Source organism: Manis javanica, chromosome 1 (genome assembly GCF_040802235.1).
Source record: "Manis javanica isolate MJ-LG chromosome 1, MJ_LKY, whole genome shotgun sequence".
In the NCBI taxonomy this organism is placed as follows: domain Eukaryota; kingdom Metazoa; phylum Chordata; class Mammalia; order Pholidota; family Manidae; genus Manis; species Manis javanica.
Genome location: NC_133156.1, coordinates 177,487,394 through 177,510,575, shown reverse-complemented (window position 1 = coordinate 177,510,575; position 23,182 = coordinate 177,487,394). Strand labels below are relative to the sequence as shown.

The following is a 23,182-nucleotide window of genomic DNA, read 5'->3' as shown; positions in this document are numbered from 1 at the left end:
TTTGGTGGGGTCTTTGCCTGATCAGGTTATAAGGGTGATATTGGCTTCATAGAATGAGTTTGGGAGTATTCTCTCCTCTTCTATTTTTTGGAAAACTTTAAGGAGAATGGGTATTATGCCTTCTCTGTATGTCTGATAAAATTCCGAGGTAAATCCATCTAGCCCGGGGGTTTTGTTCTTGGGTATTTTTTTGATTACCACTTCAATTTCGTTGCTGGTAATTGGTCTGTTTAGATTTGATGTTTGTTTCTGGGTCAGTCTTGGAAGGTTGTATTTTTCTAGGAATTTGTCCATTTCTCCTAGGTTTTCCAGATTTTTAGCATATAGGTTTTCATAGTAGTCTCTAATAATTCTTTGTATTTCTGTTGGGTCCATCGTGATGTTTCCTTTCTCATTTCTGATTCTGTTGATGTGTGTTGATTCTCTTTTTCTCTTAATAAGTCTGGCTAGAGGCTTATCTATTTTGTTTATTTTCTTGAAGAACCAGCTCTTGGTTTCAATGATTTTTTCTATTGTTTTATTCTTCTCAATTTTATTTATTTTTTCTTTGATCTTTATTATGTCCCTCCTTCTGCTGACCTTAGGCCTCATTTGTTCTTCTTTTTCCAATTTTGATAATTGGGTTTGTTCTTCCTTCTTTAAATATGCCTGGATTTCTATATACTTTCCTCTTAAGACTGCTTTTGCTGCGTCCCACAGAAGATGGGGCTTTGTGTTGTTGTTCTCATTTATTTCCATATAATCCTGGATCTCCATTTTAATTTGGTCTTTGATCCATTGACTATTTAGGAGTGTGTTGTTAAGCCTCCATGTGTTTGTGAGCCTTTTTGCTTTCTTTGTAGAATTTATTTCTAGTTTTATACCTTTGTGGTCTGAAAAGTTGGTTGGTAGGATTTCAATCTTTTGGAATTTACTGAGGCTCTTTCTGTGGCCTAGTATGTGGTCTATTCTGGAGAATGTTCCATGTGTACTTGAGAAGAATGTGTATCCTGTTGCTTTTGGGTGTAGAGTTCTATAGATGTCTATTAGGTCCTTCTGTTCTAGTGTGTTGTTCAGTGCCTCTGTGTCCTTACTTATTTTCTGTCTGGTGGATCTGTCCTTTGGAGTGAATGGTGTGTTGAAGTCTCCTAAAATGAATGCATTGCATTCTATTTCCTCCTTTAGTTCTGTGAGTATTTGTTTCATATATGCTGGTGCTCCTGTGTTGGGTGCATATATATTTATAATGGTTATATCCTCTTGCTGGACTGAGGCCTTTATCATTATGTAATGTCCTTCTTTATCTCTTGTTACTTTCTTTGTTTTCAAGTCTATTTTGTCTGATACTAGTACTGCAACACCTACCTTTTTCTCCCTATTGTTTGCATGAAATATCTTTTTCCATCCCTTGACTTTTAGTCTGTGCATGTCTTTGGGTTTGAGGTGAGTCTCTTGTAAGCAGCATATAGATGGGTCTTGTTTTTTTATCCATTCAGTGACTCTATGTCTTTTGATTGGTGCATTCAGTCTGTTTACATTTAGGGTGATTATCGATAGGTATGTACTTATTGCCATTTCAGGCTTTAGATTCGTGGTTACCAAAGGTTCCAGGTTACTTTCCTTACTATCTAAGAGTCTAACTTAACTCATTAGTATGCTGTGTTACAAACACAATCTAAAGGTTGTTTTCAATTTCTCCTCCTTTTTCTTCCTCCTTCATTCTTTATATATTAGGTATCAAATTCTGTACTTTTTGTCTATACCTTGATTGACTTTGGGGATAGTCAATTTAATTTTGCATTTTCCTCGCAATTGGCTGCTCCACCCTTCCTACCGTGATTTTACTACCTCTGGTGACAGCTATCCAACCCTAGGAACACTTCCATTTATTGCAGTCCCTCCAAAATAGACTGCAGAGATGGTTTGTGGGAGGTAAACTCTCTCAGCTTTTGCTTATCTGGAAATTGTTTAATCCCTTCTTCAAATTTAAATGATAATCTCACCAGATAATGGAATCTTGGTTCCAGGCCCTTCTGCTTCATGGCATTAAATACATCATGCCACTCCCTTCTGGCCTGTAAGGTTTCTGCTGAAAAGTCTGATGTTAGTCTTATGGGCTTTCCTTTGTATGTGATCTTATTTCTGCCTCTGGCTGCTTTTAACAGTCTGTCCTTATACTTGATCTTTCCCATTTTAATTACTACGTGTCTTGGTGTTGTCTTCTTTCAGTCCCTTGTGTTGGGAGATCTGTGGATCTACATGGCCTGAGAGACTATCTCCTTCCCCAGATTGGGGAAGTCTTCAGCAACTACCTCCTCAAAGACACTTTCTATCCCTTCTTTCTCTCTCTCTTCTTCTTCTGGTATCCCTATAATGCAAATATTATTCCGCTTGGATTAGTCACACAGTTCTCTCAATATTCTTTCATTCTTAGAGATCCTTTTTTCTTTCTGTGCCTCAGCTTCTTTGTATTCCTCTTCTCTAGTTTCTGTTTCATTTATTGTCTCCTCCACCATATCCAACCTGCTTTTAATACCCTCCATCATACTCTTCAATGATTGGATCTCTGACCTGAATACATTCCTGAGTTCTTGGATATCTTTCCGTACCTCCATTAGAATGTTGATGATTTTTATTTTGAACTCCCTTTCAGTAAGAGTCACGAGGTCCATATCATTTATATCTTTCTCAGGAGTTCTATTAATAATTTCACTCTGGTCAAGGTTCCTTTGGCGTTTCATGTTTTTATATGGCGCCCTCCAGTGTCCAAAAGCTCTATTCTGGAGCTGCTCAGCCCCTGAAGCAATGTCAGAGGGTTGCAGGGGATCGGTACTGGTGCCTGGGGGGAGGAAAGAGCTGTTTCCCGCCTCCCAGCCGCTGCTGTGCCTGTCTCCACTGCCTGAGCCAGTGGGTTTGGCACACAGGTATAAGTTTTTGTCCCAGAGCTGCCAGATATGCATCCCTGCTTTCCACAAGTGACCAGAATCCCAGTCTCTCCAGGAACTCTGCCTGTATTAACTTTCCAACCCAGTAGTCATGCGAGTCTCATGAAAGCAGTATGAAATGTAGGTTTGTGCTCCCAGAGCAGATCTCTGGAGCTAGGTATTCAGCAGTTCCAAGCCTTCCACTCCCTCCTTGCTCTCTTTCTCTTCCTCCCGCCATGAGCTGGGGTTGGGGAAGGGCTCGGGTCCTGTGGAGCCACAGCTCTGATACATTACCCCATTCGGTGAGGTCTGCTCTTTTCTCCAGGTGTGTGCAGTCTGACGCCATCCTGTTTCCTGTCACTCTCTCAGGATTAGTTGCGCCAACTATATTTTCTAATTGTATCCAGTTTTAGGAGGAAGCCTCTGTCTCTCCTCTTACACTGCCATCCTTAATCCAAAGCACCTCCACACCCAATTTTGGCAACGAAAAACATCTCTAGACCTTATCAGTTATTGCCTGGGGGAGCAATGTGGTACCTAATTGAGAACTGCTGATTCTTATTTAAAGTGGGTGAGGGGCTTCTCAAGTGACCTTTTTCTTTCCCAGATTCCTGATTCTAGTGGCCTCATAATTGATACTGAAGACTTGAGTCCAAGTAATTAGATGACTGAAGACATTTCTACAATTCATGGAAAAGAACTTGCATCATAAGACATGTTTTTAAGTGTTGTTAGTCAACCATCCCTTCATTGAATTGCTTTATTGCTTCAGCTAAAAATTCTTAGACAGGTCAATTATCCTAGAAATAATAAACATACAACTTGGTTAACTGTAAAGCCAGGAGATTAAAACCATAGTTAATTTGACCATAACCATGAGGGGGAAAATAAATCAAGGACCAATGGAACTATCAGAGAGATGTGTGATTCATGGCCTTATTTAAGTTTTAAATCCTTTATTTTCACCACAACAATATCTCTCCCTAGACAGTTCTGACTCTCCATTTATATGGAAACATATGTGATTAGGAGAGACATTGGTAATTTCAAATAAGATAGAATGTTGAAGGAAAGATATTAAAGCAATACTAAAATTAATTGAATTGTTCTACAAAGTGATAAAAACATGCTGTGTATTTTTATGGACTATTATAAGAAAGAATGCCCAGAGCAGGAAGTAAAAATCATTAATAGGCTATACACCATTTACCAAAGTCAAGTGTGTTGCAAAGTGGCAGAGTTGCAATACTAGCCTCCAGTGATGTCCATGATTTTAGCCTAATGATGACTAAAAAACAGGAAAATCATCTGTCTTCGAAGATCAATGCTAAGTTTGTCAGATAATCATAGAAAATTAATCACATTAATTATATGTATAAAAACAGCTAATTCATTATATACTTAATATAATTAATTTCATATAATTATATAATGTCATAAAAAGTGAAACTAAAAATAGGAGTCACACCTTGATGTTAGGAGGAAGCAAATTTAAGACCAGTGAAAAGAGATTAGTTTTTTGTAGAAATCATTACGTCCAAAATGACATGCATAAGAACAAACGAAAAGATTCTAGAAACCTCTAGGTGGATAAAATGGGTAAGTCATAATATGCAACTTTTAGATGATGAAATTTAGTAAGAGAGAAAAGAAGTAAAAAATGTTATGCTTTTACTCTTACCAAGACTTTATTTTTTTGCCTAGTCCTATAATGATAAGTAATACTGAACTATTTTCTACATGTTACATATTAGGTATGAAGGTAATATTTTATTTGTATAGGCAAATTATACTGTCAACTCACAAACTCTTAAAGTAGCAGAAAAAGTTTAAGGGCATAGACTTAATGTAACTTGCAATCAGTTCTTGGAACAACCAAAATAAAGAGTTGTTTTTTTGTTTTATTTTAGTCAGCTGAGAATCCACACAAAGTATAGCAACTTAAATACTAATATAAATAAATGATCTATCCTAAAAACTCATATGTTTAGTTTATAGGATTAGAAAGAAAATTCTGGTTATCTGTTTTGACAGTGATCTGATTAGAAAGAACCCAGGGTATAATAATTTTGCTAAGATTATCCTTTTTAATTAAGATGACCTTTCAACAATACTGGCCTGTTACATTTCTAGTTGGCTAAATATGATGATTTTTATGAATTTTTTATCAAGCAAGATGTTTAGAATAGTAAAATAAATCAGAAATATCAATGGTACTTTAAAACATGAAAAGTTGAGCTTATTAAATATGCCCTTCTGAGAAATCAAGCATAAGAAATTTGAAATATGCTTTGCCTTTCACAACAGCCTCATATTATACAGAGATTCAGTCCTCTAATGAATTTTATTTGTTGACTCATGCAAGAAAACAAGGTAATTGTATTATCTCAACCCCACTGACTTTTTAAGCCATGGTGTTAGAGCTATTACACCCAGTATTTGCAAAGAAAAATATTAAAAAATAACCAACTTGCTTTGAGGAAATTGGAGTATAACCTTTTCATAGAAAAGAATGAAAACTCATTGAATTGGAAAAAAGTATACTTCTAGTAGGGATGTTTAACTCACTAGATAAATGTAAAATATTAACATCACTCTTGTAAAGTTATCAAAGTGATTAAAAAGAACATAACAAGTACATTTCTAAATTAATTGAATCATGTTTAATAGAAAATATAAGGCCAGAACATTTATTGAACATCTATTTTAGCTTTTTTTTTTGTTTCCATGAGCGATTTAATAGTTTTTCATTACCTCTTCGAATATTTTTCTCTCTTGACTATAATAATGGAATAAATAAGCACATATTTACTGAGCATTTACAATATACCATTTCTCTTTTAATTTCCTCCAAATGGGAGCAGAGAAGAAACTATGCTGGAATTATTAAACAATTATAAATAATTACCAGCATACTGTAAGTACAGCTACTCTGTATGTATAGCAACATTATTATCACATTGTTATGGAGATTTAAACTCTTGTAACTAATAGCACTATTAGTGTATAAATGACAGCATTTTACTAAATTTCTTAAAGTTCAAGAGAGCTAGATCACAAAATTGTAATGAATATATTCTTATTTCAGAGCCTGTGAAATGTTTACAAAGTGTTTCCAAAATATATACAAAGTATATTGCCAAACTACAAAATGAACACAATTCATGTATTTTAGTAGAGTGGTGAATATTGTAGTAGTACTGAATGAAAATGTCCAAAATAATCTTGACATAGATTAAATGATAAAGAAATTAATAGATTAGTAATGTGAATTTCAGGCTTTTTTAAAAACGTTTATTTTGTGGGAAGGGTAAAAAAATACATATTGGAATCTAAAAGCTACTGTTTCTATCTTGATAATGACAATTAGAAAAATATAAGTTAGAGAAACTTGTAAAAAAATACAGGTTGCTGCTAGCACAGGTATAAGCAAAGACATATCAAACTGTGAACCCTTTAAATAGAAAACAATTCTTCATTCCAGTAAGCATGAATAGTTTACAAAAGTAGGTCTCATTTATAACGAAGATACAATCTCAGACTTTCTGAAAAGCATAAAATAGACCCTGTTATGTGGGCATAACGCAATAGCACTAGAACTTAATAATAAAATGAACTAAGGTATCCTGTCAATTAGAAGTTAAGGAATAGTCCAGAGAGCCACTTGAAGCAGAGTCACTCAAACCATACTTAAAGCCTCTTTACAAACTAAGGAGACAAAGCAGCAGTGTCAAGTTCATGGTCTTCAGACTCAGGTGAAGTGATTGGATGATGATATTACTCGACCTTTTTAAGCCTGAGATGGTGTACCTATAAACAGCAGTAAACCAGGACCAAACTCAGAGTGTGGAAACAATTAGATTAATTCACCACTTAAAGCTCTTCACAGTCCTGTATCAACTGATTTAAATGCTAAATACTCATATTTCTCTTCCTTCTCTTTCTCTCCTTCCTTCCCCTTCTTCCTCCTCCTCTTTCTATTATAATTGCATGTCAAGGAATAAAGCCTTGACCAAGTAAAGCCAAATATGGAAATAATCACAGCTTTATTTATTTTTCTGTTATCTAACAAGAAAAACTGAAAATCTATTCCATTTAGGAGCTTAGCAGAAAAGTAACCCTCTTGGAGGAAGCAATTAATAAAAAAAAAAATCTATCAAATGAGAAGACATACTATTTTCCAAACATTAACCTCTAAATTCAATGCAATAGCAATCAGAATCCAAATAGGATTATATTTAGGAGTGAATAGAATTGGTATGTTAAGAAAGATATGGGCTCTCTGAAACCAGCAAAAGGAATAGTAACAACAACAGAAACGCTCCTCAGCTGTGTGCTGTCTAAAGGCCAGTGCTGTGCTAGTTTATATGCATTATCTCATTTAATCCTCAGAACAAAACTATGTGAAAGGCAATATCATTATTTTCATTTTGAAGACCAAGCTACTGAAACAGGGAACTTCTGTGTATTATTGTGAATGTCGCAGCTAGTGTGAAATGAACCAAGCCAGCAGGTCCTAGTACATCTAAATACCAACAGTGATATCTGTCCCATCAAATAATAAGATTTTTGCAATACACTAATTAAAGTGATGTGACACTGGCAAAGGAGAGAGCGATGCCATTGAAAATTCTACCAACAGGCCCGAGAATGTATTAAAACTCATGTGTGAGAGATAAAAGCATGGGAGCACAGAGTCTACTGGAGACAAAAATCAGGAATAAATGTCTCTCCCAGCATTTATTAAGGAATTAAATATTTGCTGTGAAATTATTTTATTTTGGACATTTATCACTCAGAATATTAATGCCAAACAATCTAAAACTCAGGAGCTCCTGTCTTTAAGCTTTCAGATCAGTACCATTTCAGCAGTTATCAGTTGATTAACTGACACTGAATTAATTCTTACAAAGGCTGTGCAAATATACTTTATTTCTAGTGGATATGGTGTCTAATATTACATATTAATTTCAAACTATGCTGAGGACAAAAATTCTTTTAGATGAGTATAGCTTCAATGACCCAGGAAAATTTAGGTATGGTTTCTTTCCATTTGCCACATAGACAATATTTTGCAGGAATGAGTGTAATACTTTAATGGAAGAGTCCTGATTGGCCATCTTTCATACCTATTAAGAGGTGCTCTCCTAAACTCAATGACATCTTGTTGTGCAGTTGTACATGTTGGCACTGTTGACATTATTTACTCTTACAAAAAACATTCTCACAATGAACTTAATCTGCTAAAATAGTCTGCCTGAAGAGCTTGACTTTGTTAACATATTTGTATACTACAATACATTTGTGGAAAGCCTGTTTAATGTCCAAACATCCCTATCTCACCTTGAACTGAAGATGATCTGGTATAATTTATTTAAACCAAATCTTATAAGTGAAGAGCTACATCTTTATTAACAATCCACTAGAATAAATACTGAGGAAAGCAAGGACTGAGTTTTTTTTAAATGATTATCATTTTATAAATTATACCCAATGCCTAAAAACAGTAAGTTTTCCCATATAGATGCTCAAAAATACTTGTTGAATAAATGGATAATATAATTAATAATGTAATGGGTACTTACTATTTTCCAATATTGTGCTAAGTACTTTAAGTGGATCACCTCATTTAATGCTCACAATCACCTAATTAGTTAATACTTTTGCTATTCCACATTACAAATGCAGATTTATATGTCAGATTTTTATTAGTCATATTATTTGGGGGCAAGTCAATGAATCCCTTTCTCTCTCATAGCTTTTCTTTCCTCATCTGTGAAATAAAGATAATTACACTTGCCTGGCCCGAGTTGTGAGATATAATGACCAAAAATAAATAAATTTATCATAGTGCTGTACACACAATGAGAGTATATAATCACTACATATATTTCAATGAGCCTTCAAAGCACACTTTTTTCACATCTTATAATGATAGTCCACTAAATGGAAGTTGGACATAGTTTTCCTTGCCTGAATAAGCATAAGTTTGTTATTTCTGTCTGCTCTGCCTGACAACTGTGGCTGTTCATTGTTTTAGTCAATAAACCATTTAAGGAGCATTTGCAGTAGGGATGAGAGTGCTGACTTTGCCTAGAAGTTTTCTTTCTGCTAAAAACAAGAAAGTATAATCAAGAAAACGTCAGAACAGATCAGATTGGGAAAAGAACGACACTAAACAGGACAAGAAAACAAGCAAAGAAAGCAGAGGGGTAATAAGAGTGGAGCATTATCTTCAGAAACATGGTTCCACCAGCATTCTCGGTATTCAAGGGAGCAATGTAATGTGGAGTGACGTGGGCAGAGGACTCTGAGTTAAAACCTGATCCAGAGAAGCAGGGCACTAAATGTGAGGAGGTTTTAGAAGTCCCATAATCAATTTATTTCACATGTATTTTCCTTTTATCAATGTACATAGCATTGTCTAACTAGTCTTAAAGCATTGTTTAAATAAGTAAAATATAAAAGTTTCCAACTGACAAGAATGCATCATGTCATATTTTCATTTTCTTTGCAGGATGTCTATAACATAATGATGGTTCTTATACCTGATGGCATTTCAGATCCCCTAACACTCAGTGGTTCATGTATTTGGATGGAAGCAAGAAGAAATTTTATATACCACAACTGTTCTTCCTTCCAGAAACAAAATAAAATTTTCATAACCTACTACCACATAGTGCGGTGATTACATGAGCACCTTCAATATGACTTCCCTCCAACCACATGTGTGTTAAGTTCTTCTGTTATCAACATTGCCTAAAGACATGAGAGTGTTTGAGTCTATGTTGAAGTTCCTTAAATTCCTCAAATCAAATATGCATATTGTTACAGCAAATGTTTGCTGGTACTATTTATGTTTCAGGCCCTATGAGGAACTCTGAGAATTCAATGGTAAGCAACAAAAGACACTTTTCCCTCCCTTATTGTACTTGTGAATGCTATTTGAACATAAAAAACACACATATTTTGAGGTGTGTTAGGTGGATTTAGCCAAGCCAAGGAGGTCAAAGACAATACACCTGGAGAAGTGATGTGTAGGTAGAAGTCTGATGGAGCCAAAAGATTTTAACTCCACAGAGGGAGGGTGGGGACATTCTAGGTGTTTGTGCTAATGAGTCTCACTCTCATGGTCTTTGTGAGGACTGGGTAATATAATGCATGTATAGTGCTGTAGTGGGTTTCTGGGCCAGAGTAAGGGCTCACGGAATACATGTTAGCTTCCTGTATTCATAGTCATATTCTTATTTTTATCCTCATTATTATGAGAAATAATGGCATGCTCAAAAGCCCTATGTCATGAGATGTTGTGGCTAACAAAAGGGTCTCAAAGCAAGGTGGTGTGGCTCCAATGAAGGAGAAACTGGAAAATTGTATAAAATGGGCTGGAGGAGCAAGTAGGAGTCAGTCAAGCCAGGACTCTGAATGCTGTGTGGTCTTTCTTTTAATTCTAGGAAAGGTTTCAAAAGGGAATAGTGCAAATGAACCAATCGTATTTGAGCTTATGCTAGATGGCTCTCTAATGAGTCATAGAGATTGGAAGGGGGTCAGACTGGATGCAGACCCACCAATTAGACACACTGGTATTTGTCCAGGGGAAAAAATGATGGTGCCACAGAGGATGTAAAACCTATATGGTGCTCAATAAATATTTTATGATTTTTGTACTCTGAAAACATACACATGGATAGGTAGATACTGCACATGGTTATTTTTACTAAAATAGGTATTATAAATAAAGTTCTTATAATCTCAGAAGCAACATATACTTGAACTCAATATTTATGTTTTAATGTCTTTATCATGTTTAACACTCAATGTATGCTAGCTATTTATTATTGTTTATAATTACTACTATCATTAGCTGAATGAGCTCCTGGAATAATAAAACTTATAACACATGAAACATTCTGAATTCCATGAGAGAAAAACAAATAATATAAATGTAAGCATTTTTCAGAGCCACAATAGCATCTTCTAAGACTACATAAAGTATAATAGCTTTCTTAATAAAGACCTCTGATATGAAGTTGATTGATTCATTTCTAAATTAAATCTCCTCACCAATGTGGTTCATAACGATAGCAACATCAGGCAACCGCATAGTAACAAAAAGACTCTCGCTTAGATTGAATACCTAAAGAAAATTAAGAGTAATAAACAAGTAGAAAGAAAGAAGCTTTGAACAAAGACACATAGACAAGAGCAGGCTGATCAGATCTTAGTCATAAGAGCTTTGTTTAAAGGAATCAAGTTAGAGAATGCCTGTGAAGTCCACTTAAACAGGTAAATAAAAGTTAATTGGTATCTCTAAAAGAAGATTTGCATAACAAAATCCAAGGACCTTAGCAAGATGGTTATTAAGAATTAAAGTTCCTTCTTACTAATGTAACAGCAAATCAGTTGAACACTGAGGTCCTGGGTAGGTGCTCACAGACAGACAATTTAACATATTGTTCATGTAAGAGATATGGCTCATGTGGATACACAAAGAGCAAGTCACACAGTCACAAAGTTCCAGGAGACCACTTACTCAACATAAGTGACCTTTGTTTCCAATAAAAAGCCATGCTTTCTGAAGTTAAACCTCTCATTATTGTGACATTATTCCTTACTCTTAGAAGATCATAGATGTTTCCTTTCTATTATGTTTAATAAGGAACTATGTGGAATGACCGACTCTAGGCTCACAGAATTGATTATTTCAGGGATGGAAACAGGAATGAGTAGATATGATGGAAGTGCATGATAGTTTTTGCATGGATATCTCAGTATTTATTCTTTTACTTCACACAATAATCATATGTTGTTATAATTTGAAAAACAAGTTTTACAAAAGTTAAGTTTAAAAAAGTAAAAATCTTCAAATATTGATTTCAGCCAAACATGATAATCACTGGATTCAACACAGGAGTGTCTGTTAAATTCAGAGATAACTGAACAACTTTTTTCAGTAAGTTATTTCAGCTTCCAGCTTCTATCAGTTGAAAAATATCAGAAAAATTCATCAGTTTCACACATCTTCATGTCATTTTTGTTTATTGCCCTATTTTAAGTGGGTTTTAAATACATTAAAATTCAGAGTGTATGCACTTTTCCTGTCTTTCTCTCTCTCTCTCTCTCTCTCTCTCTCTCTCTCTCTCTCTCTCTCTCTCACACACACACACACACACACACACACACACAGTGATGATTGGCAAAATGAGATCAATTCCTAACTGGTTTATGTTTAGAAACTTTGTCCAGATATCTCAGGCACTAATTTTCCTTGTTTTAGGTCTCATGCCTCTTCAAGTGTGGATAAGACCATGGATGCTAGAGCCTTTGTGTCCAGATTCACATGCTAGCTTGGTTTCTTGCTGTCTGCATGGCCTGGACAAGTTGTCCAATCTCTTTATGCTACAGTTTACTCATATGTGAAGTGGGAATAATAGGAATACTTGCTTCACAAGGTTATGGTGAGAATTATGACAATATGGATAACACTTCAAAGAGTTCAGAGAGATCAGTTTTCATTATTTTTTCTGTCTCTGGGAAACTCTCCTCATATATGTGAAGATGGCATGGCTCTATTCTAACACTCACACATCAAATCTCTAGCATATCTTTTTCCCTCTTTTCTCCTCTCTTCTACCTTTTTTAATCCTTTTAACCATGTCTTCTTGTAACTGCAAAATCAATCCCTTTTGATGAAGCCCCTCACACTCAGATCTGAGTCGCTTAATCATGGCCCAGAGTGTGGAAATTAGACTAGGTAGTTAGAGGTTAAAGAAAATGGGAGTTTGCAAACCAAAGTAAAGCAAACTAAACAGATAACAGAACTCTTAGTTCCCCCTCCAAGCCATATACAAACTCTTGACTCAAGTATCCTTGAGCTATATTGCGGGAACATAGACCCCCACCAAATGAGCCACTTTTTGACCTCAAGCACATAGACCCCTGACTGGCTGGAGCCAAAAAGATTGATGACTAAGATTTCTGAAATTAGCCTGTCGCTGCACCGCAGACCAGTCAGAAGAATGGGCACGAGCTGATCACACACTCTACAACCCTGTCCCATAACTTTGCTTTTAAAAACCCTTGATTGTAAGCCAGTGGTGAGTTCGAGATCTTAAACACTGGCTAGCTGTTCTCCTTGCATGGGAGTGTCCACTTTCTCTCACAATCGGGGTTCAGGGATGTCGGGATGTTGGGGTTCAGCTTTGCTAGGTGTCAGGTGAGCAGATCCAGGTTCGTTTAGTTAGGTAACATCCTGTGTATGTGTCAGATGATTTCTGAATTTTTATGTAGCATGGGTGTGAACATGTAGAAAAGCAGAGTTTACTGCTCTCTTAAGCATCAAAAAAAGTACATTTGAAAGCAACCTTAATATGCACAGGATGTCAATACACAATTTGACTCCCCCAATCAAACATCATTTGGCACAGTTACAATAAGTTTGGAGCCTCTAATTTCAAGATGTATAAAAATGGTCACATAAGTAAACTGTCTCCATTACCCATTTCCTGGTTTTACTACTGAAAGCTGTGTGGCTTGGGTATTTAGCTTCCCAGTTGCCTCACGTGTAAACCAGCAAGAAAAAGAGTACTTATCCCATGGACTACAATGAGAATTAAATGAAATAAAGCATGCAAAGTTTTTAAAACAAGTCCAGTAAGCAGTCAAAGTTAATTATTTCTATTATTGGTATTACCACTAATTTTATTTTGCCCAATGAGATCTTATCCACCAAATAAATAGGTGCCATGTTTTGAGTTCCTTTGGGACAGGATTGGGGACTGATACACAACATAATATGGGCACTTTCAAAACAGTTGCATCTTCATATAACTTTAGAGGTGTGTGGACCAATGCTTTACTAAATGCAACACTCAGCATGTAATAATCAATATGCTTTTTTAAGTTAATAAAATGTTTGTTTCCTCCAAATCATGTTTTCTCAATCTTAGCACTACTGATAAACATATCTCACCTCAGTGCCTGGGTTCAAATGTTTTGGTTGAGTCATATAATTATTTGTGTGGAGGGGGAGGTTTCTCATATATTGCAGGCTGCTTACCAGCAACCCTAGTCTCTTCCCCCACATGCCCATTGCACACCCTGCCCCAGACCTAACAACAGCTCCAGACGTGGCCAAGTGACCCCTGCCAAGTTGCCAAAAATCATTGCTGGCTGAGAATCACTGCTATGTATTGGTCTGCAGTGATGACAGTATTTGCTGATCATCTTCAACAATACATATATACATATATATGTATGTATCTTACATTAAAATTTAAAAGAATAAAAATATATTTAAATTATTCTTATGTCTAACTTAGTATCATTAGCAATTTGCAACATGGGGCCTAATTTGGTCTAGCTCCAACATAAATGCACACCTTTTTTGTACCATTAAGATTTAACATCAACCACAGTTTTTCCTCTTCCGTTTTACTGATGTAAACAAATGCCAGAGTTTGGACTTTAGCCACAAAAAGCACTTAAGATAAGAATACTGTAAAATCATGATGCCCTATTATGTGAACTTCTAATAAATGCAGTTTCGCTCTGTAAAAAGTACTCTGGCAATCTCTATAACCCAAATTTGGTGAAATATGCCACTCCCCTCTCCTGGAATAGGAAAGCAATGCAAATAATAACTCAGGTTTTGGGGCCTCGCATCGGTACCCACAATTACAGAAACATTTGAGAATGAGCTCAAAAATTTCTTGATGAATGAAATAAGTATTTGTCATTTGAGATTTTACAGTTTATAAAATATGAGTAAAACATGTACAAAATAAAGGTGAAGAGGATATGTAATCTTGCAATGCAAAAGAACTTTTAAGCCATGGCACCAGAGGAAGAAATCTTAAGCAATGGATATCTTCTTGTATATACAGTATGCATTAATGTATGCATGTATATGTGGATATTTACGGGAGAAGACTCACATCTTTCATCAGATCCTTCAATACTTTAATAACTCCAAATACTTCTATACTGTATCCAATTTTTCATATAGTTAGTTCTACTATAATATTTATTTTGAAAATGCAAGTTTGTTTGAAGGCAATTAATGTGTATGAGTGTGTGTGTGTGTATGTAACATAGATATCTTTGTATATTCTTTGTATCCATATCTAGATGAAATATATTTTCTTATGTGGAATTGTGCCTGTAAGAACACTATGTGAATGCAGAAAACTGCACCCAGCTGAACAGAATCAGTAGGAAACACGCTTCAAACATCTACCAGCAACCTCAGTTCACTGTGTTATTAAACATGCTCATCCGCATCTGGTGTCCAATTTCTACAACCCCCTCCTATCACTGTATAATAATTCATAAACTCAAATCATTCTAACATCCACTTCCACATACAAAGTTCAAGTGTTTTTCAAAGCTATGTTCCATATTTATTGCAGTATTTCTATATTTCTTTACCGTTTAACATGTATACAACTCTGCTACACTTTTAAGTAGGCTCCTGTGAATTTTCTAAACATGTCACTGACCAAGTTCATGAGTATTGTGCCCCTAACCCCCTGTTTCCCACAAGCCCTATGGACTTCAATGCACAATTTTGCATTTCACATATGTCAAGTTACAGTAGACCCAACTGTACTTTAATGATGCTGGCGAATATTCCTACTATTGTTGGGTTTAGCTATTTTCACACCAAGGTTTTGGTAACTAATGTTGAATGTGGATATTTTAGCATTGTATTAAGTACAATTTATTTCTTAACCATTTTCCTTTTACATAAGAAGCAGAGGAGGCATTGTTTATTTAAAGAGCAGATTAGATGAGTGAACTGTAGGGGAAACAGGAGAAAGGGGCAAAGAGAGAAAATAAATTATGAAATGTTCCCTTGCCTTAATCATTCTATAATTAATTTCTTATCCAATCTCAAGAGGCTAGAAAATAGGACATGTGCCATATTACACAGAAGGTGGCATTAGCTCCTTTGTCACTGTCAGGAAGATTCTGCATGAGAATCAGCTGTTGTGATGTGAGTGGTTCAGCATGTCCTGACCTCCTCTCCCACAGGGTGGTCCCACTACTGACACCTGTAGATGATTGGCAAGGCCTGAGCATGCCTGGCTTGTGGTAGAGGTCAGCCCATTACTTCAATGATGAAATCATCACTCATAGTCCACATAATACCTTCCTTAGCTTCATTTTTAGATTTTTTTTTTTTGCCTGCAACAACGATAATATCCCTCGAGGGAAATAGTGTCTTTATCAAGAAAATCGAAAAATATTTTTCCAAAGAACTTTTGTTTATCTCTGCACCTTGAATTTTAAGGTTACCGCTATCCAATATGTTCTAATGAGAAAAGAACTGGAGGAGGAGTCCTTAAAGATAACTCAGGTTTCCTGCCCTTCTTTAGGCCTTTAACCCACCAAAAAAATGGAATTAAAATATTTATTACACACACACACACACACATTACAAAGTAAATGTGATCAATTGGTTATTTTATTAGTAATTGCACTGCCTTTGTATTAATGGAAAACCATGGGAAGCAAAATCAGTATTACAGCTGAGGAGGGAGACCTTCCACTCTCTTCCAATGACGGGCCCATTTCCTTCTTCTTCCTCCTTTCCTCTCACAAAAGGCAGGAAATGTGCAGAATTTGTTCATTTGATTGTTCAGAGTTATGAGTTACACTAGCAGCACTTAGAATATGCTAAGAACTGTCCTAAGCACCTCACACATATTAGGTCATTATATCATTGTTTTATCCTTGTTTTTGCAGTATTACCCTTGTTTTACAGGTGGAAGAGGAGAGGCACAGAGTGGCTAAGTGATTTTATGCTAAGAGCCCACACTCCTTACCATTTGTTAGGCTGCCAGTCTGAGTTAGAGAGAGATGGATAGATGACAGATGATGATAGATAGATAGATAGATAGATGATAGATAGATAGATAGATAGATAGATAGATAGATAGATAGATAGATAGATGATAGATAGATAGATAGATGATAAATAGATAGATATAGATAGATAGATAGATGATAGATAGATAGATAGATAGATAGTTATACATAGATATGGAGCATTTATAAATATATATATATATGGAGTCATGATGAATTTCTTCAATCACAATTGGAAACTTTGATTCTGGGGGGACACTGTATACAGCAGAGGAAAAGAAGACTTATTGTCTGCATTTTAGTATCTCTTTTGGGTTATTAGATTTTGCAGGACTCATAGTGTAAACTCGTCAACTGTAATGCATGCGTCACTGTTACTTGAATCATGTTCTCATGTAGGGCTCATTGTATATATATAATCTTTAAAGTCACATTGGATGATTGTGACTGCAAATGATTTGAGTTGGGAAATGTAATCAGGGTAAATTTTTGATGTGGAGGTTTTGAAGGCACAAATCTATCTTTCTCAAAGGTTTTAGAAGACTCTAAAGAAAGTTAAGTATTTGAATAAATAGCTCCATATAGAAGAAAGCCAGACTCCTTCTACAGCTTCTATTTTCCTCCTCATTTCTTTTGCCTATGGCCTTGAACACTGAATCCAAAGACTAAAGAGGAAATGAAAATTGGAGGAAAAAGAGGAAGTAGAGTATGTGAGGTTGGGGAAGTTATGAGTACCTTTTCCTATTCCACAGACACTTTCACCTACTCCCTTTCAGTATTCTTCCTCAAGGGAGGAGAAGATGATAACCAAATCGTCTGAGCTAGTAGACATTTAATGAGCTATGGTCATGCCTGAAAGCACAGGAAACCACGTCTACCCTCTGTCATTTCCACTCACCCTGCCTCTGCCCATTCCCGTCTTCCAACGGGGCACTCTCTAACCTTTATCTGTCTCCTTGGATTTCCAACATGGCTGGACAGACATTGATGATAATTTGAAGTAACTTCCTCCACAACACCAACCCACACCCTCAAGAAATGGCCATTTCCCTCTCTTTCCAGTTCCATGTTGCTAAAAGAGTAACTTGAGACATGGCCTTCTCTGAGTCCTCACAGACACAACTTATCACCTCATTGTAAAATTAGACACAGAGGAATAAGGGTACTTGCAAACTCCTTACATCTAAATTGCCTGCTCCAACTCAGCCTTTCTAGAGCTCTGCATCTCAGCCAAGGTTTGCCAAGGGCTTCTCTGACATCACCCCATTCCACATTGTGTGTGAGTCTACTTTAGGGACTCCATGTGAAGGAGGCATGAGGACAGGAGATCATTGTTTTCTACATGTCTGGTCCTAATCTACTATAATAGAACTAAAAACATCATTGATGACTAGCAAGTTTTAACCTTTATTATGTCAAATTTTCCATTTTTCACAGTTATGAAATCTTGGGTTTTAGTCATAAAAGTACACCACAGACTTTTGGAAGGTTGGGAATATAGGGAGGAATGAGAAAGAAAAGCTGAAATGTGTATTCATTTTTCAGTTGACACTCAAATGCTTTCAATCTGCTTTCTATTTTCTTAAGGATCCTCAGAAAGTAATTTTGATATAATAGCACTAAGAAGGAATTGATGCAGGTCCCATACCCATGTAACTGAAGTGCTAGTAGTTAATCCAAAACTATTTAAATGAGGTCCTGCACAAAACTAATCACATATGTGATACTCTCTTGACACATAATTACTTAAAATCAACTCAATAAGCCTTAGTTGAGGAAGCCCTTCAAGTGGTTAGATTTCATTTTTTTAGTACTCAGCATGAAATCTGTTCTTTAAGAAGCTGTCAACATTACCTTTGCAATTATAAGCTCTCCTTTCCAGGTGGAGTTTCCTGCCCTCCACTTTACTGAGTCATGAACCTATTGATTTATACAACTAATGTTTAGGTTGATGTGGGGGGCAAATCGAAGTTTCCACCCAGAATTTCCTCTTGGTCTCCATAGTGGTGAGCAGATAAGTGTCCATTTACATATCAATGAGCTACAGTGGGGCTGCTACTGGGGCAAGGGGTAGAAAGAAAATAGCTATTCTCTCCCCTCTGTTCCTGGTAGGTAATTAGTCTGGTGCCTGCCAGTCACCAGGGACCTGCCCATGGAGTTCCTCATGGAAGGGGTGGGCAGGGTGAGTAAGTGTGCATGTGGCTGCAAGGGATGGACAGACAGAGGGCTGGTAGGGAACCTAGCAAACTGTGAGCAGTAAAAACCCTTTCTCCCAACCTGCGCTTCCCCTTGGTCTCCTTTGGTTTCACTGGATTCATAGGAAATTTGCCCTGTGCCAGGAATCGCCTTCCCCCTGGAGCTACAGTAGATAAAAATACTATTTTCAAGAAAATAGATGTGAGATCAAGCACACAGAAAATCTGTGATTAGACTAAGTTGAACACACAATTAAATAAGCTAAAGTATACATCTAAATAGGCTGGAATAGATGCAGTCATTCAGCAAATACTCATTTATGGCAGTGGTTCTTCAATTTCAATGGGTGTAAAAATCACCTGAGATATCTATATTTAAAGTCTGAAGATTTCAGAGCCCTGCGTCTAGAGCTTTTTATCAAGTAGGTTTGGTATGAAGCTAAATGCCCAGTGATTTCAACTCACTGACCCCTTTGGGGAGAAAAAAAAGTGATTTAAGAGATAGTTGTCTCTAATTCTACTAAAGACTGAGGAGGTGGCAAGAAAATAAATAGCCTTTGCAATTGAGTATTTCATAAATAAAAGAAGATATTGAAGCAGTTAGATTGATAAGTAAATTTGGCAATGAAATTAAAAAATGCATACAATACTTCAGGATCAGAGAGGAGGACCTAACTCTGAAGCCGAGGCTTCACGTTAGAGACTCAGGGGTGGAAAACTGCAATTCTTGTAAGGAGAGGGAAAAGACAGATGTAAGGGTGGTACAGAAATGGTGATGAGCCTTAAGGCAAGAGCTCCTCTGAAGATCAGAAACTGCAAAGAGTTTGCTGAGCCCACAGGGGAGAATGAGGTAGCAGAAGCTCTGGAATCAGGTAGTGTTCACAGTGAGTGTCCATGATCTTGAATTTTTCCTGAATCTAATAGTGAACAATTCGTCATATGGGGAAATATAATCACATTTGATTGGAATGAGGGGAAACCTTAGGCAAAACTACCTGATAAGGATCTACTGCTATAATGCAGGCAAGTGACAAGGAAGATAAGGACTAAGACAAGTGCATGCTTGTGGGCGGGAAGGAAAAGTCATTAGAGAGGCACTCAGAGGTAAAGCTGACAGTATTTGGAGAATGGCTGGATAAGGAGGTGTGTTGGAGGAGGGCATTCTGTGCCTTCAGGCTCTGGGAGACACGCATATCAACTGGAAAAGATCCACAGAGATGCACAAGGCACAGAAGATATCCTGATATTTAAGTGAAGACCTCCAATGTTTAAATGTTGACAACTAATTCAAAGCACTTTAAAACACTATAACAGAACACATAAAACACATACCCTACAGTATGTACCTTCTGATTCAGTTAGAGGGAAAAAAAGGATCGGGTAATAAGTAAACTTCAAAATTATGCAGCTCGTTAGTGGCACAGCCTAGATAAGAATGCCAATTTCCTTTCTTTTCTACTAATGATATTAACACTTTTAAAAAAAAGTAATCTTTAAAATATTTGTAGGTGTAGAAATGACATGCTTCTCCATGCTCACTATTGAGTTACTGATTTAGGAAAACAGAAAGGGATAATAGTTGTGTTGAAGTGACAGAAATACAGTAGCACTGTCTCTGTGGGTATGGCCGAAGCTGATTCAATGGAACAGTGAGAAACTCTGCAGGGAAAGAGGGCTTCAATGAATTTATTGTGTATTTAGAAATTTAGTGCTTTTTGTTTTTTTATGTCAGCACAAGTGATTGACGAATAATAATAATGAAAAAGTAGAGTTAATTATCCTTTGTCCAGATTCATTTAGTTGGTTGTGCTATTCTGCATAATTATTTTTTTAATTCAATGATTATCCACAGGGTCAATATTAAATCAGTTTGAACTAGCACTCTAAGTCTTTTCTGAATCTAATAGTCGGGGGAATCATGTCTAAGTGGAACCATGTGATGAATATGAAGACTCATTCAAGGACTACAGTTACGGGCATGCTTATGAAATATTCTTGGGCCCAAATTTAAATTGCTTCATCCTAATTTGTTAAAAAATTTATAACACACTTTTTCCAAGAAGCAATTCTTTTCCTCCCTGTTAAAAAAGGAAATAAATACCCAATTACTAATATAATAATTATGATTTTCATATTAAAATATTGCTAATAGATGTACAAATGTGTGTTCTATTGGAATTAACCTATTCCTACTAATAATCTAAAAGAAAGTAAGATGTTAGTAAGAGACCTTTTGGGAGATGGAAAAAAAAGATCAGAAATAAGGAATGCCATTGACAGCTGATTGGTTCCTATACAGAACACTGAAAACAAATAAATATCTTTGTAGACAGGAAATGAGGTACACCCTTCAGATATAAAATTTCCTTTAGGGACAGGGGAAGATGGTGGAAAAAACGGATGTGGAAAGGGGAGAATTGTGCAGCATTCAAATTCCTTCCCAACTGCTCAGCATAGAATTAGTCCTATTTGCATTCGTGTCTCTAAAAGACTCCAAGAAAAGAGTCACCTAGAATCAAGAATTGTTAAGACTACAGATTTTGGCATTCAGTAGAGTCATAAATGTGCTCCAAGTCTCTGCCTCTTTTTCTTAACTGTGATTATATTATGTAATCAACAGTGTATAAAATGTGTACATATTGCATCCAAATAGTAATTATAAAAAAATGCTAGCCAGATTAAAAAATTAAACATTGCTAGTACTTTAAGGACCCTCTGTGTACCAACTTCAAATTATACCTTCTTTTTACTTTCAAAGGCAGCCCTGCACTTAATCATGCTTAAATCTTTCCCTTGGTTTTGCTTTTAATCTCACCAGTATGGCACTATTACAGAATAGCATATTATCTTATGATATTATTATATTATAATATTGCATATGTTAAAACAAAACAAACAAACAACAGCAAAACTACAGCCCTAAATGGAGTCAATTCTGCTAGGCCAAGACACCAAACCTGGTGACCAACCTAACTGAGATTCCAACCTTCCCTCAAAGTGTAGTTAATCAGGAGTCTTCTGGTCAGTATCGATGAAGTGATCCATCACACAAGCCCGCTCTACCCCACAAAACAACATGACATATGAGGTAACCCTCCTGTTCTATCCCCCAGAGGGAAGGTGATCTGGCCTGAAACGATCCTTTCTTTACTTTTGCCAATAACTTATTTCTTCACCCTCTTTTCTATAAAAATCGTCCATGTGTACAACTTCTCAGAGCATCTCTCTGTCTACTTGCTTGATGGGAAGCTGCCAGATCCATGAATTGCTTACTAAAAAGTCATTTAGGTCTTCAAATCTATTCAGTTGAATTGGTATTTGAACAGATTATTTTATTGTTTATAACACACTAAACTTTTTTTTCTGGTTTTAAACTTTATATAAGTTGAAAGGAGTTGTCACAAAAAATTGAATCATACTGTATGTATCATTTAATATTACAATGAGATTCTTTCATGCAGGGGTACCTGGTTCTAATTAATGAATTTCCACTTTTGCATAGTATTCTATCATATAAAGCAAAAAATCTATTTTCAATTCTCCCAATAATGGATGTTTTGCCATTTCCAGGTTGAGTTATTATGAGCAATACTTTCATAAATATTTGTGTAAACATGCGCAAGAGTCTCTTGGAGCAGCTTTAAGAGTAAAAACGCCCAGTTGTATAATAATCCCTTCTGTAATATCTAATTTTTTAAGAGGTTGTTCTTTGCCTAGAATCAAAGCAGTAAGTTATTGCTGATGTACCTAGGAAATTTAAGAATTGTTCATTTTAGCAGCTTTTCTCAAATTTGACCACATCACATGATATGTATGGAAAGTGAAAAGTTCAAGTTATTTTAATACACTTGCAAATCACATTGGAATATTTGAAATTTGATGAGCTTGAACAAAGATAGATTAAAAGTATTGTAACATTCCTTCTGTGTGTGTGTGTGTGTGTATGTTGTGTGTGACATACATTATGATTCATACTACAAAAAAAGCAGTAAACTGAGTCTAAAACTATGCATTATTCTTTACATTTATATACCTCTTTTCTGTCATTGATTATAAATTTTAGGATAACAAAGGATCTAAAATCTTACAGAATCTATTTCAACTAACATGAATATATGTTTAAGAAAATTATTTATCTTTTAATGTTCATTAAGATATCCCAAAAGTATGTAAATCCAGAAGATTTGTATCACAGGGTCGTTAGCATAGGTT

The 23,182-nt window shown here is 35.9% G+C and overlaps 1 protein-coding gene across 2 annotated transcripts in view; it reads right to left on the bottom strand.

Annotated features, from left to right (window-relative positions):
- The window catches only part of LRRTM4 (leucine rich repeat transmembrane neuronal 4), a 694,254-nt gene that overhangs the window by 603,811 nt on the left and 67,261 nt on the right, over positions 1 to 23,182 (bottom strand). The window lies entirely within an intron of this gene.